Source organism: Macrotis lagotis, chromosome 2, assembly GCF_037893015.1.
Source record: "Macrotis lagotis isolate mMagLag1 chromosome 2, bilby.v1.9.chrom.fasta, whole genome shotgun sequence".
NCBI classification, from domain to species: Eukaryota; Metazoa; Chordata; class Mammalia; order Peramelemorphia; family Peramelidae; genus Macrotis; species Macrotis lagotis.
The window spans coordinates 140,569,362-140,584,618 of NC_133659.1; the positions used below are offsets into that span (position 1 = coordinate 140,569,362).

Below are 15,257 nucleotides of genomic sequence, written 5' to 3' on the forward strand. Positions count from 1 at the left end.
CAAAGAACTGGAAGAATAAACAGGAAGAAGAAAACCTTTAATCAAAAAAACCTACATTTTTTTTTCTCCTTTCCCTTGTCTACTTTTCAGGTAGAAATCTAAAGAGCAGGACCAAGAATAAACTACCACTTCTTAGAAACTACTTGCATAAAGGATACAAGGAAGGAATTACTTTGTCCATTTTTAAATTCCTCATTTAAAGCTTGGTGCTTCTCTCAGACTGCCAGAACTCAGAACTCTGGGAATATTTGTTCAGTGCTCCTAAGTGGGAGAGCTAGAAGAATCTATTTATCTGAACATTTCCCAAGATATATTCTTATTTTTTTTTTTTAGTTTTTGCAAAGCAATGGTGTTTAGTGGCTTGCCCAAGGCCACACAGCTAGCTAATTATTAAGTGTCTGAGGTTAGATTTGAACTCAGGTACTCCTGACTCCAGGGCCAGTGCTCTATCCACTGTGCCACCTAGCTGCTCCCCAAGATATATTCTTAAAAGGCAGTAATGAAGATGATCTATAAATTATTACATGGAAGGGCTTTTTGTCATTGGACAATTGGGAAATTTGCAGAAATAAAGAGGGGGGGAAACAGATTCATAGATTGCATTCATGAAGGAACAGTTTTGATGCTTAATTAATTGAAGAAGATAATTTATGTCATGTGGAAGGAATATCCTTCTTTATTTGGAGTCCATCTTTTTTATTTATATATTTCATTTTAACATATTAATTCCTTTTCTCTGCTCCCTTTTAATAGTATCTTTATACTCAAAAATATTAAGCAAAAATATCTAACAATACTGATTGTAAAGGAAAGGATATGAAATATTTTACTTTTTAAATTTATCATTTTTAACAAAATGGAGGAAGCTGTGGTATAGTAAATGTAGAACTAGACTCAAAGTCAGAAAGATCTGTCATCAAGTCCTGTCTCATTTACCACCTATGTGACTTCAGAGGGGGTACATAATCTGCCTTAATGAAGAGAGCAGAGAGGGGGAGTGGAGAGAATGTCCTCACCAGGAGTGATAAAATCAGAGATCTAATCCCTTTCCCTCAGAAAAAGGAATACTTTTGGTTTTAATCTCATTTATCTGCAATCAATGTCCTTTACTTTGACATGGATTTTTTTACCTTTTAGTATTGTTTTCATCTATATTATTATACTCATTATATACATTGTTCTTTTAGTTTTGCTTTCTTCCCTCTTCATTATTTCCCATAAATATTCATATGTTTCTCTTCATTCTTCATAATCATCTTTATTGTTCAGTTTTTTTTCAGTCATGTCTAACTCTTTTTTTTACGTTCATCAACCTTACTAATTCAATTATACAAAAAGTTATTTTGTTTCTGTTTCTCTTTTGAAGCGCTTAGGTTTTCAGTGATGGTTCTTGAACTTCTTCATTGAAGCAGACTTCTAGGTCCTCTTGGTGCACATTGGTCTGTCCACCTCCATCTTCTCTCCTCTATTCATTCCATTCTCTCCTGAGAGTTGTGTATTGTTGAATTCAGTGTCTGTTAAGTAGTTCCTTATTCTCACCTAGGTTCTTTTCAGTGAACAGTTCAGGTGGGTATAAGTCAGTCATGCTATCATCACTCTGGTCTTTTTCATCACTGGACTCTGGCTTCCAGAAATCCTCATTTTCTGGGCTGCTGGTCACCATCAATCAAGTCTTCCTGTCTCCCCCTCTTTTGCAGCAAACAGGCAGGAACATACTCCACACCCAGCTTCTGACATTCCTCATATTTGTGCAGAGCCTTTTGGTAGCGCCAGCCCTGACTTGACGTACAATGTGTTCTGGAAGCCTATTGATATGCCAAAGGGTGAGTTTGCAGAACATTTGGTTCAGATTTTTGGTGCTTGGAACGATGTGTGGCTCAAAGTCTTCAGAGTTGAAAGTCTAGCCGCTGATACTTCTTGCCACTAGTATAGGCCTGGAAGTCTGACAGGCAGCTGGGCAATTCATGACCTATCAATCTGTACCTTGCCTTGGCCCTGCCAGGGTACAACTGTGGCCCACAGTGGCCCAGGAAAAATTCCTGCACCTCTGGCAGCACCCACGCATCAGACCATGTCTAACTCTTCCTGGACCTGTTAGGGATTTTCTTGGCAAAGATACTGGAATAGTTTGCAATTTCCTACCTTGGCTCACTTGACAGATAAGGAAACTGAGGCAAAAAGCATTAAGTGACTTGCCTAGATTCACGCAGTTAGTAATGATCTGAGGTCAGATTTGAACTCAGGAAAAAGAGTCTTCCTGACTCCATGTCTGTAACTCTATCCACTGTGTCATCTAAGTGCTCTTATATTTCTTTTTGTCACAATAATTTTCCATTATGTTTGTATATCACAACTAACTACTCCTGAGATCTTGAATATTCTCTTTGATAGAGCTCCTATAGAAACCCTTTGCCAGAAGAAATATGGCCTGGAATAATTGTGTTTGGACATATTTGTGAGCATAGAAGAGGGAGAAGTTTCCTAGGTAGTGTAATTCTGTAATCTAATCTAATCTAATCTTCCAGGGAAGATCTTTTCCGCAAAAGTACACTTTTGGGGCAGCTAGGCGGCAGTGGATAAAGCACCGGCCCTGGAATCAGGAGTACCTGGGTTCAAATCCGGTCTCAGACACTTAATAATTACCTAGTTGTGTGGCCTTGGGCAAGCCACTTAACCCCATTTGCCTTGCAAAAACCTAAAAAAACCAAACAAAAAAAAAAGTACACTTTTTAGGAAACTCCTAACTTGGTGATTACTTCAAGGAGGAACACACATTTGAGAGACCAGTCACAGAAAATTCTAGTGAAATAAAAGCATTTCTCTTAAAGAAACAAGAGAAGAGGTTTGTCCCTTCAGCTGAAATATTCAGTCATGTCATAGTCAAGGAGAAAAAGAAATCAAGATCTTAGTACTACCATCTTAACTATTACAGTGACTTATTTATACGATCCAGGTCTAATTGAAAAGGAATTGCTTATTTGGCACCCCTCTTTTTTGGGGAATATAACCCATGAATTGCTTGAATCATAGTAGAGTGATAGGTTGAATAAGACCATTTGGGAAAGAAAGACTCAAATTCTTTAAGCAGTCCACCAGCCTACTATGAATTTTGTCAGCTAAATAGAGGACTTTTCAAAGAGTATTTATTGGTAACAGATATAACCTCAATATGCATTAAATAAGTGCCAGGATTGGAGGGAACTTCAGAGACTATCTAATCAGAGATCCCTTCATTTCACAGATGAGGAAACTGAACCTTAGAGAGCTAAAATGTTTGGCCTAAGGTCACCTGCCCTTGCCATGCTATTGTGCTTCATTGGAAAGAGTCACTCACCATGAAGGTAGCTTTAGCTGAAATGAAAATCTCTTTCATAGTTTAATTCCTGAAGGGTATTATCATAATGATATAAAACTGATCTGAATTTTGTAAACAATTATAATGTTAATTAGTTCCATGGATATCTTCACAATGTACCAAAGCTACCCTTGGCATTATCTTTAACAAATCTCATTTTCAAAAGTTTATAACTCTACGTTTGAAAGAAAAGATTCCTTTATACTCAAACTTGGCAGAGAAAGACTTTGCAGGAAATCTAATTCATCCAAGGTTTGGGTTATATAAGTTCTAAGATATGTTATTTGACAGGTGACATTTTCAGTGTCTAAACTAATAAATTTCTTGTTAAAATGCAGAATATGTAATTAATTAGGTAGATTCTCAAACTAAGCAAAGTATTGTCTATGTCTGTATGTCTATTACTACTTAGCCCTAAAACTTTTTTTAATCACATAGCTTCAGGTGAGCATTTTCAAAATTATATATCTTTAGTTTAGACCATTTGATTATGATTTGGATTTTAATTTGAAGAAACTCTTCTATAGTCTAGAGATTTTCTTACACTTTTGAAATAACACAGGAAGCCTAGCTTTTTTAACAGGTTTCATATTTGTTTAAATTTAAGTCTGAAGGTTGCATATTTGTTGCCTATTTGTTTAGATTTGTGTCTGAAGAAGGACCATATCCATAATTTGTATTCTTTCCAAGTAGTTAAACTTTAATTTTTAACAAACTCATTAAAAGGCAGCTTGATTGCAAGATGAGCTGCAGGTGATTGGTTTAACCAGCCATTGCTGCCAACTAGGCTGCTGACTGGTGAATGAATTTTTCAATCAGTGAAAAAGAAACTCTGAATATATGCTTCTTGAGGAAAGAGACATTTTTGTTTTGTAGCTGGAGCCCCAGTGCCTAGCCCATTGTAGATGTTTAATAAATACAGTGCATAAAGTTCTGAACCTGGATTCAAGAAGACAATTTTAAACCGGAACTCAGATAAACTTACTAGCTACGCAGCCTTGGGCAAGTCATGACATCTAATTTAGTTTCATCCATTTTAAAATGTGGATACCGATAACTCCTATCTCCAAGGGTTGTTTTAAGGATTAAGAGAAATAATATTTTAAAGTGTTTTGCAATTTTAAAAGCATGATATAAATGCTATTATTTGATATTATTATTAATGTTAAATTAATTTTGCTTAAAATGCCTCCTACATTATTAAAAGGAATATGGTCCTAGGATTCAGATTTGGAAGAGAACATAAAGATCATTTAGGATGCTTGCTCTGAAGCAAAAGACCTAGATTTCAAGCAAAGTTACATCACTGCTTCATTGAACTATTAGAAAACATTACTATATCTTTCTGAATCAATGATTTGGTTATTTATAAAATGAAAATACTAACTTTTCCCTATTTTTCTGTACAATAGCTCTACATTCTGGATTACTTAAAACATAGGATTTTGAATCTGGAAGGAAATTTAAGTATTATGTACTTTAAAGATAAGAAAATATAGTCTCTGATAGGCTGATCAGATTATTCAAAGTTATATCACTAATTAATATTAGAATCAATTTGACTTCTTGTTTCCTTGAACATTGTACTTTTTCTACCATTTCACTCCCCCCCCCCCCAAAACCACACAATTAGATATGTAGAATGACTTCATTTTGATATTTGGCAATAAATGTCATTATGGATCTAACACAACCTAAGTAACAATCATCTATTATTGCTTTGAAATAGTTTGATTCTTAGACACCATTTCAGTATGCATTAAGGTAAAATGTTGCATCAGTCTGACCTCTACAATTACTTCTGTGTTTCTAGCCTTTCTCTACTCCCATACATGGCTGGTGAACATCAAAGTAGCATGCATGTATGTTTTTTCCTCCCTTACATCAGTATGGCTTTACTGTGTAAACACCCAGGTGAGGTTATATCATTATATGAAAGCTTGATAATGGGATTCAGATTTTCACTGGAAGTAAGTGTTTCCAACCTCTGTAATTAAGTGAAGAATAAATGGTCAACAACTCAGTCTGTTGGGAAACATTTCACATCAATCCTATGATAAATATTTAACCAAGTCCTAAACTATATCTAAAGAGATATGCTGCACTTAATTAGCATTGATGCTAAATTTACTGAATACTAGGTCAAAACTCCCTGTGAGTGATAATTATTAAGGATAAGTCATTAAGGAGAGATTATGGAGAGTATTATTTATGCTCCTGAATCAATATATGAAATGGAAGAATGTCTAAGAGACATTCTCAACAGGAGACAAACTCAACAGGATCAGACTCAAGACAGGAACCTAAAGGTAGAAAAATCAAAAAGGTTGATAATGAATTGTAGCATGACAATAGAATTTACATTGCAATAGGAATGGAGATAATTAAGGAAATTTGGTGATAAATGACACCAAGAGAGCCTCTAAACTGTACTGATATGTTGGAAATTTTTAAAAGGGCAGAGCAAAGAGTAGAGAACTCAGAAATAGATGGAAGTCAGGATGAATGAGAATAATGAACTTTCCACTTGCTTATTTTTCAAATGCCAGAGTAACAGACTAGTGAGCATGATTTTACATGCGAAGGAGCTCAGATTCTCTCCAAATGCAGATTCCAAAATTCGTGACATTTCTTTGAAGCTATGACTGCATTTTTAGTAAATAGCAGTGTATCATGGCCTGCCACTACTCTCTGCTTGGATTTCAAGGGGCAGAAAGAAAAATTGGAAAGGTAAAAAAGGTTGTTATAAATCCTCTTTCAACTTCTTTCAAATTTGCAAAATAATGGAGTTGAATTCAATAACCTATATGTTCCTTTTGTGATCTTGTGTGAAATTCCAAAAGGATACTATGTCTTTAACTACTTGGAAAGCCTGTCTCTTCATTTTGAACTCAGGATGTAGAAATCAGTGTCCCTGGCAAAAAGAACTTTTTTTTACCCTAGAGTATGGGTTTAAAGAGTACACAATTATTATGATATTATATTATAAGTACTATGTATGGTCCATTTCCTGAAAACCAATCCATGTTCTTTACATCTCAGATACTTAATATTGGGGTTTAATGAATTTAGAAATATTTCATTTGGATGAAATTTTCAGTGTCTAAATGTTTTTGTTCTTTAATCATTAATATATGGAATGTGCAATTAATTAGATGAATTCTTAAGTTATGAAAATGGATATCACTTGATTGAATGAATGAAGGAACATTTACACTCAGTTGGGGTTTAAGCATATGACAAAGAGTCTCCTTTTTAAAGTCATTCCAGGGGCATCTAGGTGGCACAGTGGATAGAGCACTGACCCTGGAGTCAGTTGAGTTAAAATTTGACCCCAGAACTTAATAATTACCTAGCTGTATGACCTTGGGCAAGTCACTTAACCCCATTGCCTTAAATAAAATCTAAAAAGAAAAGTCATTCCATGTGCCAATATAAGCCTGGCAAATATAGTAATATAATCATGAGTTCTCTCTTTTCAACTCCGTAACTGAATCTGTTAGAATCTAAAATCAGGGTGGCTAGGTGGTGTAGTGGATAAAGCACCAGCACCGGCCCTGGAGTCAGGATTACCTGGGTTCAAATCCATTCTCAAACACTTCATAATTACCTAGCTTTGTGGCCTTGAGCAAGCCACTTAACCCCATTGCCTTGCAAAAACCTTAAAAAAAAAAAGAATCTAAAATCAAAGCTGTTCCTTATAAAGACATTGTCCTTCTAGTACTTAATTTAGTCAGTGATCTCTTCTTCTGTGTGTAGATTAGAGATCATGTTCAAATGAGTCAGAAAAGGATAGATCTCTACAGGTTTATAGGGACAGGAAAATATCTACTTGTCTCTGAATAGTACTGAAGTTCCAAAGGCCACATCTGCTTCACTCTTAGTTAAATTTTCTAAAGGAAATAGCACTCATTAAACACTGGGGTCAATTTTTTTAAAGGGTATATTGACACAACTGCACAAAGTTAGGAAATTTTATTTCACTGTCTCCTGAACGCAGTGGAAAAATATAGGACCAATGAGGAATCATGAATCTTCAGGATAAATCATCTGAAAACACAATCATTGAAGTCACTTCAATGAACCCAGTTCTTAAAAGTAAACTGAAAGTAAACTGAAAGGCAGAAAAGCAGAGGAATTAACACCAAATTGAGAAATAATCTTGAGGAATTCACACAGTTAACAAGAAGGGAAAGATGAAGAAAAGAACTAAACAAAGAGCATATAGAAAAATCACAGAATTAAGGAGAGATTATGGAGAGTATTATTTATGCCCCTGAATCAATGTATGAAATGGAAAAATGTCTAAGAGACATTCTCAACAGGAGACAAACTCAACAGGATCAGACTCAAGACAGGAACCTAAAGGTAGAAAAATCAAAAAGGTTGATAATGAATTGTAGCATGACAATAGAATTTACATTGCAATAGGAATGGAGATAATTAAGGAAATTTGGTGATAAATGAGAACAAAGGGCAGAGTTACAATAAGGAAGGTCAGTGGTCAGAGATATTTTTTTCAAAAATGGAGTCTTTTCAACTTCCTTAGTCTTTGCTCTTAAATGCAGCCTTTTTTTTTTTGTGCAGTAATCACTCCTCCATCTATGGAGAGGAAAAGCAATGAAGCAGTCCCTTAACAAAGGGATCATGAAACTTTCCCTTCAAGCAAGTATAATATATTTATATATTCTTTATCATATATATAATTCTTTCTCCACATGCAAACATTTTTCTACATCTGTAGATGCTCTATAGAGAACCAATGCACCAATGTCACCAATGTCAAGTGTGGACAATAACTCCAGCATGGGTAGAAAAAGGTGTTATAGTTCCATAGAAAATCTCTTGTGAGCTTTTTCTTCTTGGTGCCAAGGTTGCTAATTGCAGCCCTCTTTGTCCAATGGTGTTACCCTTCTTTCTTCCTTGAGGCACTCCTTGGCTCAGGTGCTTGTTAGAAGCCGTGAGGACAGCAGATGGCAGCATGCAGCTGTGATACTTATTACAAGACCATTAGCAAGTTGTTTGCAAGCCAGGAAACCTGTGGTTGAACTGGGGGTAAAGTTAAGACTGTATATGTTAAATAGCCTGCCTATTTCTGATTCTAATTCTAAACCTGCCTTACTTCTTATCCTAGTGATAAAGAAATTCTTTCACAGAAGCACAACAAATTGGAAACATTCAGATGATAGAAAACTCCTATATAAATTGAACTGGACTTAAGCTTGAAATGACTTATCCAGGCATTGTGCTGATGTCATGGCAGATACGCTTTGGCCTTTGAGAGCAGTTGAGCAATATACTAGAGCCATATCTGCAAACATTCATCTTTGACCAAACAATATGATTTGAAGAACTATTCCATGGTGCTCAAAATCAGTGCAGAGGCTTCCTGGGATCTAGATGTTCTAAAATTTCAGTTAATAAAGAATAACTGAGGACCCATATTATGTAGCTCCAGGAGCTCTGTCTATATCTTCAAAAGAAAGGATTGGACTTTCTAATTCAGTTCTGGTAGACCAAATCAGAACTGTTAAAAGGCTATGAACTTTAATGAGCCCTCTGTCTTTAAACTTGCCCTGTTTAGATCAGATCAGATGCCTGGAATTTGGGAAGGTTAAACAGCTATTATCTGAAGAATAAATTGGCTAATATAATTTAAAATACAAATTTATATTCTTTGGACAGGCACTCATAATTCCCTTTGACGTTAATGGGTTTATTCATCTCTTTCAAAGTAAAATAGCCTTAACTTCTAACAGTGAGTATTGGTATTTTGGAACTTAAACTCATCCTTTAGATTCCGTGACCATCAGTCCAATACCAGGAACTCCAGGAGCTTCATGTTGGAAGACTGGACAATTTTTCCTATATTATGAGAGTCAGGATTCAAATTCAATGAATTTGCCTTCCCTCTGAGCTTATTTCCAATTTATCTCATAATATATTTTATATACACAATACCTTTTTTTCATGTCATCTCTCCCATTTGAGTTTCTTGAGTATATCCCCAGGAATTCTAAGATTCTAGCACATCTCCTGCCACATAGGAAGCATTTAATAAATGTTTCTTGACTCATCTTTGTCTAAGGTAAGACAAGAATAAGACAAGAACTGAACATAAAGTTCCCAGATTCAAAAGCAAGGGCTCCTTCTATATAGAACTCTGTTATGAGAATATTCTGTCCGTTTATAAGTCATCTTCAAGAATTTAATATTTAGAAAAATAATACTTTGGGAACAGGAGGCAAACCAAATATTTTTCCAAGTTAACATAGTTAAAGAACTTTTAGTCAGCTATTTTGAATAAAGTATATTGGGGGAACATTATCATATCTCTTTATCCAATTTTTGGAATATTGTTCACACATGGAGAAAAAGATTTCTTGAGGTGGAGCATTGGTCTTAGCTAAATAAGTATTATTTCTCTAGTCCACAATATAGAATTACAGAGCAATATTTTCCTGACTAATTTTGTTTTTACCAAATTCAAAATTTGAGCTATTCAGAAAAATCCTAATACTCCAGGTAATTTACCATTTTTTAAAAAGAATAGTGTAAATCCAACAGCAACCCTGTACCTCTGTACCCATCAGCATTTTAGTAGGAACCAATCTGTTCTGTCCAAATTCTTGACAAACTGTCTTCTTAGTAGGCCTGGTGGGAAAACCATGTGTGGCCCCAGTCTTGTAATCTTTGTTTAAACAAAGTTTATGGTGGCTATAGCCCTGCTGAAGACTGCCTGGGTGGCTTTGTGGGCTATAGTCTATGGAGATTTAGGAAACAGGTCAGGGGACTGGGTCCTTCCTTGGTCATCCAGACTTCAAGGTCAAGAAAATAAAGCTGATCGATCTGCAAAAATCCTAATGCCCATGTGAAGTTCTAGTTACAGGTTCTACTATATCTTGGCATATAAAATTCCCTCTGAGGTGGAAGACTCTTGTCCCTGATCTAGATGAAAATCAGAATGGATGTTTATAAAGGATAAGATGAAAGTAGAAATGTGATTTCCAGAGCCTACCCATCTGCAATCCCAGGAGAAGTTGCTGTTTACACAAATGCCTTTTAGTTGAGGATGCTGGAAGATATATGAAAGTGGTAGGCAAGACCAGCCAGTAGAAAGCCACCCAGAGCTGGATAACAGTAGGAAACTATAACAACAAACTGGGGTGGGCAAAGACTTTCCAGCCAGCCCTCAAAGATTAAGATGAAATTCCAGTCACTGAGGAGTTTCTGGTTTTACGAAAGAAGAATAGTAATGTGGGCAGGAAAAGGAGCCTAAAAGGGAATGTAGTAGGATCTACTTTTAGACATTTTATAAGATAAGAGAGCATAAAGGTCATCTAGAAAGGAAGCTAAGACTAATAATTTTGATAGTTGGGATAAAAGCCAGACCTCTGTTTCAGATGAAGGAAAGATTATAGTAGAAAAGCTGCTTTCTGAATGCATAGGAAGCTGTATCTTTAGGTGGTAATAATAATAATAGTAATAACATATTTTACTCACTATGTACTATATTTGTAAAATACTATATTAAGTTCTTTACGATTATTATCTCTTTTGATCCTCATTACAGTCCTGGGATATGGATGTTATTGTTTATTATCTTTTGTCCTCTACTTTCAAAGAACACCATTATATCAGGGAGGTGATGCCGAGAAGCACATGAATTGAATTTGAGTGAGAGGGTGCTCTCATCCTCCAAAGTCACCTGAATCTAGTGACCAGAAATGAATCAGGACAACTGAAGAGGGCCCTGACTGGCTAGGTAATCTGAGTTAAGTGACTTGCCCAAGGTCATCTAGCTAGTAAGTATCAAAGTTTTTGAGATCAAATTTGAACTCAGGTCCTCCTGATTCTCTGTTCACAGTACTCTATTCACTGTACCACCTAGATGCCCCAATATGGATGCTAGAAGTTAATGAATTGCCCAGAGTCACATATCTAATTAATATATATATATATATATTATATATATATAATATATATATATATATATATATATATATATATATATATATATATATATATATATATATATATATATAATCTGAGGTCAGATTTGACCTCAGGTCTTCCTGATTCTAAACCAGGAATAGATAGAGAAAGAAGACTCTTACTGAGACAGCTTATGGTCTATGGAAAGTGTTAAAAAGATGATATTTCATCATCACCAATGCAAAGAAAGACCTTTGAAAAGACATATTATGGAAGAGGAAGAAACATAAGAAATGCCAAAACTTAATATAATCATGGTGAGAGCTAATAATTCAGGAGAGAAACAGTGTTGAAATAGAATGAGTACAAGTCATGAATACAGAAGGAATAGGTTTGTATCCTGGCTTTCCTGTTTGTTAGTTTTGAGACATTGGGCAAGACATTTAAACTTTCTTTGCCTCTAACCCCTCATTTGCAAAATGATTACAATAATTACTTTGGTGAAACCTATCTCTCAGAGTTATTGTGAGTAAAATATATTCATATTTGAAGTGCTGTAAACATCTGTGCTCCTGTCATTAATATAGGTTGGGGGGTTTTTTGTTGGCATAAGAACATAGATTTAGAGAAGCAAAAAACTTCAGATCTCTGGGCGGCTAGGTGGAGCAGTGGAGTACCTGAGTTCAAATCTGGCCTCAGACACTTAATTACCTAGCTGTGTGGCCTTGGGCAAGCCCCTTAACCCCATTGCCTTGCAAAAACTAAAACAAAAACAAAAACACCCCCTCAAATCTCATCTACAACAACTCTTTCATTTTACAAATGACAAAACTCTGGTCAAAGAGTTTGAATAAATTGACCAAAGATGCATATGCATTGATTAACTAGTATATTCATAGGATCAAAAATTTAGACCTGGAACAGAGGATATTTGGTCCAACCTTCTCATTATTTTGCAAATAAGGAAACTGAGGTACAAATAAATTAAGTGATTAGACCAAGGTCATAGTGTTAGATACAGGATTTGAACCCAGGACTTTGTGAGTTCAAACCCATTATTATATATGGACATTTTTCTTTTGCAACCACTATTTAAAATGTTCTTTTGCAACTCTAAGAGTTGGAATCAAGGTTTACTGTTGTTGAATTTGATTAATACACAGCACCAAAGGTTACCTGTTGCCATAGTGGTAGACTAAATCCCCAGACTTTTTTAATATAGCTATTATTATTTTAGCCTTTTTGCACTCAGAATGGTCTGGGACTCCTGAGGCATAGAAAAATTCAGACAACTTCTGAAGTCAGTATTTCCTGGTCATTTGAAGATTACAATCTGAAGGGTCAGGGTGCAGCTACTTACTACTGCTGCTCAGATAGAAAAAGGAAGAGATGCACATCAGACAGGGAAAGAAATGCAAAGGTACTAAAAACTTTCTTTGGTAAATATGAAACATATGTTACTGCCTTGAGCACAAATCCTTTTTTAATTTTTTCTTTTTTGCTAGATGCAAATTTTATGGAAAAAGTCAGCAAAGGTCTGTAGAACCATTTAGCTAGTAACTAAACTAAAACCAAAAAATATTTTTTTTCCCTCTCTGACAGGCCACATCCTTTTTTTTTCCTTAATCCTGAAGATGAAGGCATTAGTATCATCCCAAACCTCAGAACAACAACAACAACAAAATATTGAGCATGACCTCACAACCCCAGAGAATAATGCATTCAAATTGACTTCAACCATGAAAGGCTTTGAGTCTATGAACTGAAGCACTTATTCCATTATGTGAATAGATTATATTGGTATTCTGAGATTCATTGAAAAGACAAGACAGACACCCCTGTTGCAATCTCTGTCTACCTTTTTGGAAGAGGGGTTTCTTGACTATCCAAGTAACTTTGCATAATGCCACTAAACATATAAATTGATAAATGCCAGAGCTTATCTGTGACTTCAGCCTTGCCATAGTGGCCTAATAGCTGATGTGTAATTCAGTCTTGTGGAGTCTCAGTGACACAGTGGATAGAACACGAGTCAGAAAGATTCATCTTCCTGAGTTCAAGTCTAGTCATATTTAACCTTCTTGGGCCTCAGTTTTTTCATCTCTAAAATGACCTGGAGAAGGAAATGGAAAATCACTCCAATATCTTTGCCAAGAACAAACCAAATGGGGTCCCAAAAAGTCAGACACAGTTGAAAAAATGACTGAACAAGAAACAACAATTCAGTGTTAGCTGAATGGTAGAGATGAAACCATTGCATGCAGCAGAGTGTGAACCCGAACCATTCCTTTCTACAGCATTTGGCAATGGATCCCAAACCAATTGGCACAACATAAGTTTCCATTGGAAGGGCACCTCATGGGAAAGGATTTCAGACTGAAACTAAAAGCAGCAGGGGTTGTTTCTATGTGAATGGTGGCCACAAATTTCAGGCAAATCAATCAACACAGTCTATCAGCCTGGTATCTGTTGATCAAAAGAATGCCAGCGAGATGGACCACACACATTGGTTCAACTTGATGATGAGAATAATTCTCAGAATAGTGTATATCTGCTTTGCCTCTCAGAGGTGGCACTTCTTGGTAGTCATACATGCATATATACATACAAATACACACACAATCACAATACTTCATATGTGCATGTGTACATGTGTGTATATACATACATACATACATATATATATATATATATGACTGCACAAACATATAGAGGAGGGGGAAAAAGAAGCAGATTTGGTGCTGTAGGCTATTAATCGGGTTTAATCTCAACTTTAAAGGATCCTGCTCATAGAGCAACAGGGAGAAGGAACTTCAGAGGCTAGAGTTTCATATTGAATTCAAATACTCCCTTATTTTTCAAATGAGGGAACTGAAACAGAAGAAGGCTAAATGATTTATTTAACCTTGGTCACATATGGAGGTAAACATAAGAAGGGATATCTGAATCTATATACTCTGACTCCAAAGCATCTATTTTGAGCTAGCACTACTCTCACTAAAAGTATACAAAGACAGGTAATAGGCTTTCCCTGCTCTCTAAAAAGAAGAAAGCATACAATCAACCATATACATACAAAACAGAATAAATGGAAGAAATTCTTAGAGAGAAGGTACTAGATGTAGCTGTTTGGGTGGAGAAGCCAAGAAAGTTTTTACAGATTTCAGTTTGGAACTACAGATACAGACTTTTAAAAGGAGATGGATCCTTTACTACTTTAGTCCAATGTGAAACAGTGATGGGAATACTTGAAACAGAATAGTAAAAGGTCAAGAAAATGGGAAATGGGAAGGACATGAAATATATATGCAAGAATCATGGCCTGAGACTCAAGAGACTTGAGTTCTAATATTCTGATATTGTCTTCTTTTTTAAAAAAATTACTTAGTAAAATTGAATCTTCTTGAAAAGAAATAGTGTTCTTAGATCAGCTAATCATGGTACTAGACTAGACTCTCCCCTTTGTAGCTAAAGAGGCATTATTATTTCTAGGTATGCTTTGACTCCTTTACAAATGAGTGTACTAGGTAATTTGACAAATCTTCTCTTTCCCTTCTTTCTATAGGAAGGAGAATTAAGGTTAGTTGTGGGAGATTACTAATATAGATAATGATACAAGAAAGATATTTAGCAATGCAAACTTCTAAATCTATGAGATGAGCTATTGTTCTAGGCCAGTATGAAAATGGTTATTACACATGCATCAAGATTAGCTATGTTAGCACAAATCCACCCTCAGCCCATGGGCATGGAAAAATGCAAACCAGCAATCTGGATGTATTCTTGTGGTTTATTGTGTGTCAGCAAATTGACTGACATCTCAAAATGTTCAATCGGTTCTAATAGGTGTAGAGTAAATTCTAAAGAGCCAATAATGCATCATGATATGCCAATAGAACCATGGCCGACCATTGGCACCAATCTGTTTGTGTGAAACAACAAAGGCCACATTATAACTGAACTTTAC

At 35.6% G+C, this 15,257-nt stretch overlaps 1 pseudogene; it reads right to left on the reverse strand.

Moving 5' to 3' along the window:
• Positions 1-1,338: 1,338 nt before the first annotated feature.
• The window catches only part of LOC141511963 (surfeit locus protein 2 pseudogene), a 39,044-nt pseudogene continuing 25,125 nt past the window's right edge, over positions 1,339-15,257 (reverse strand).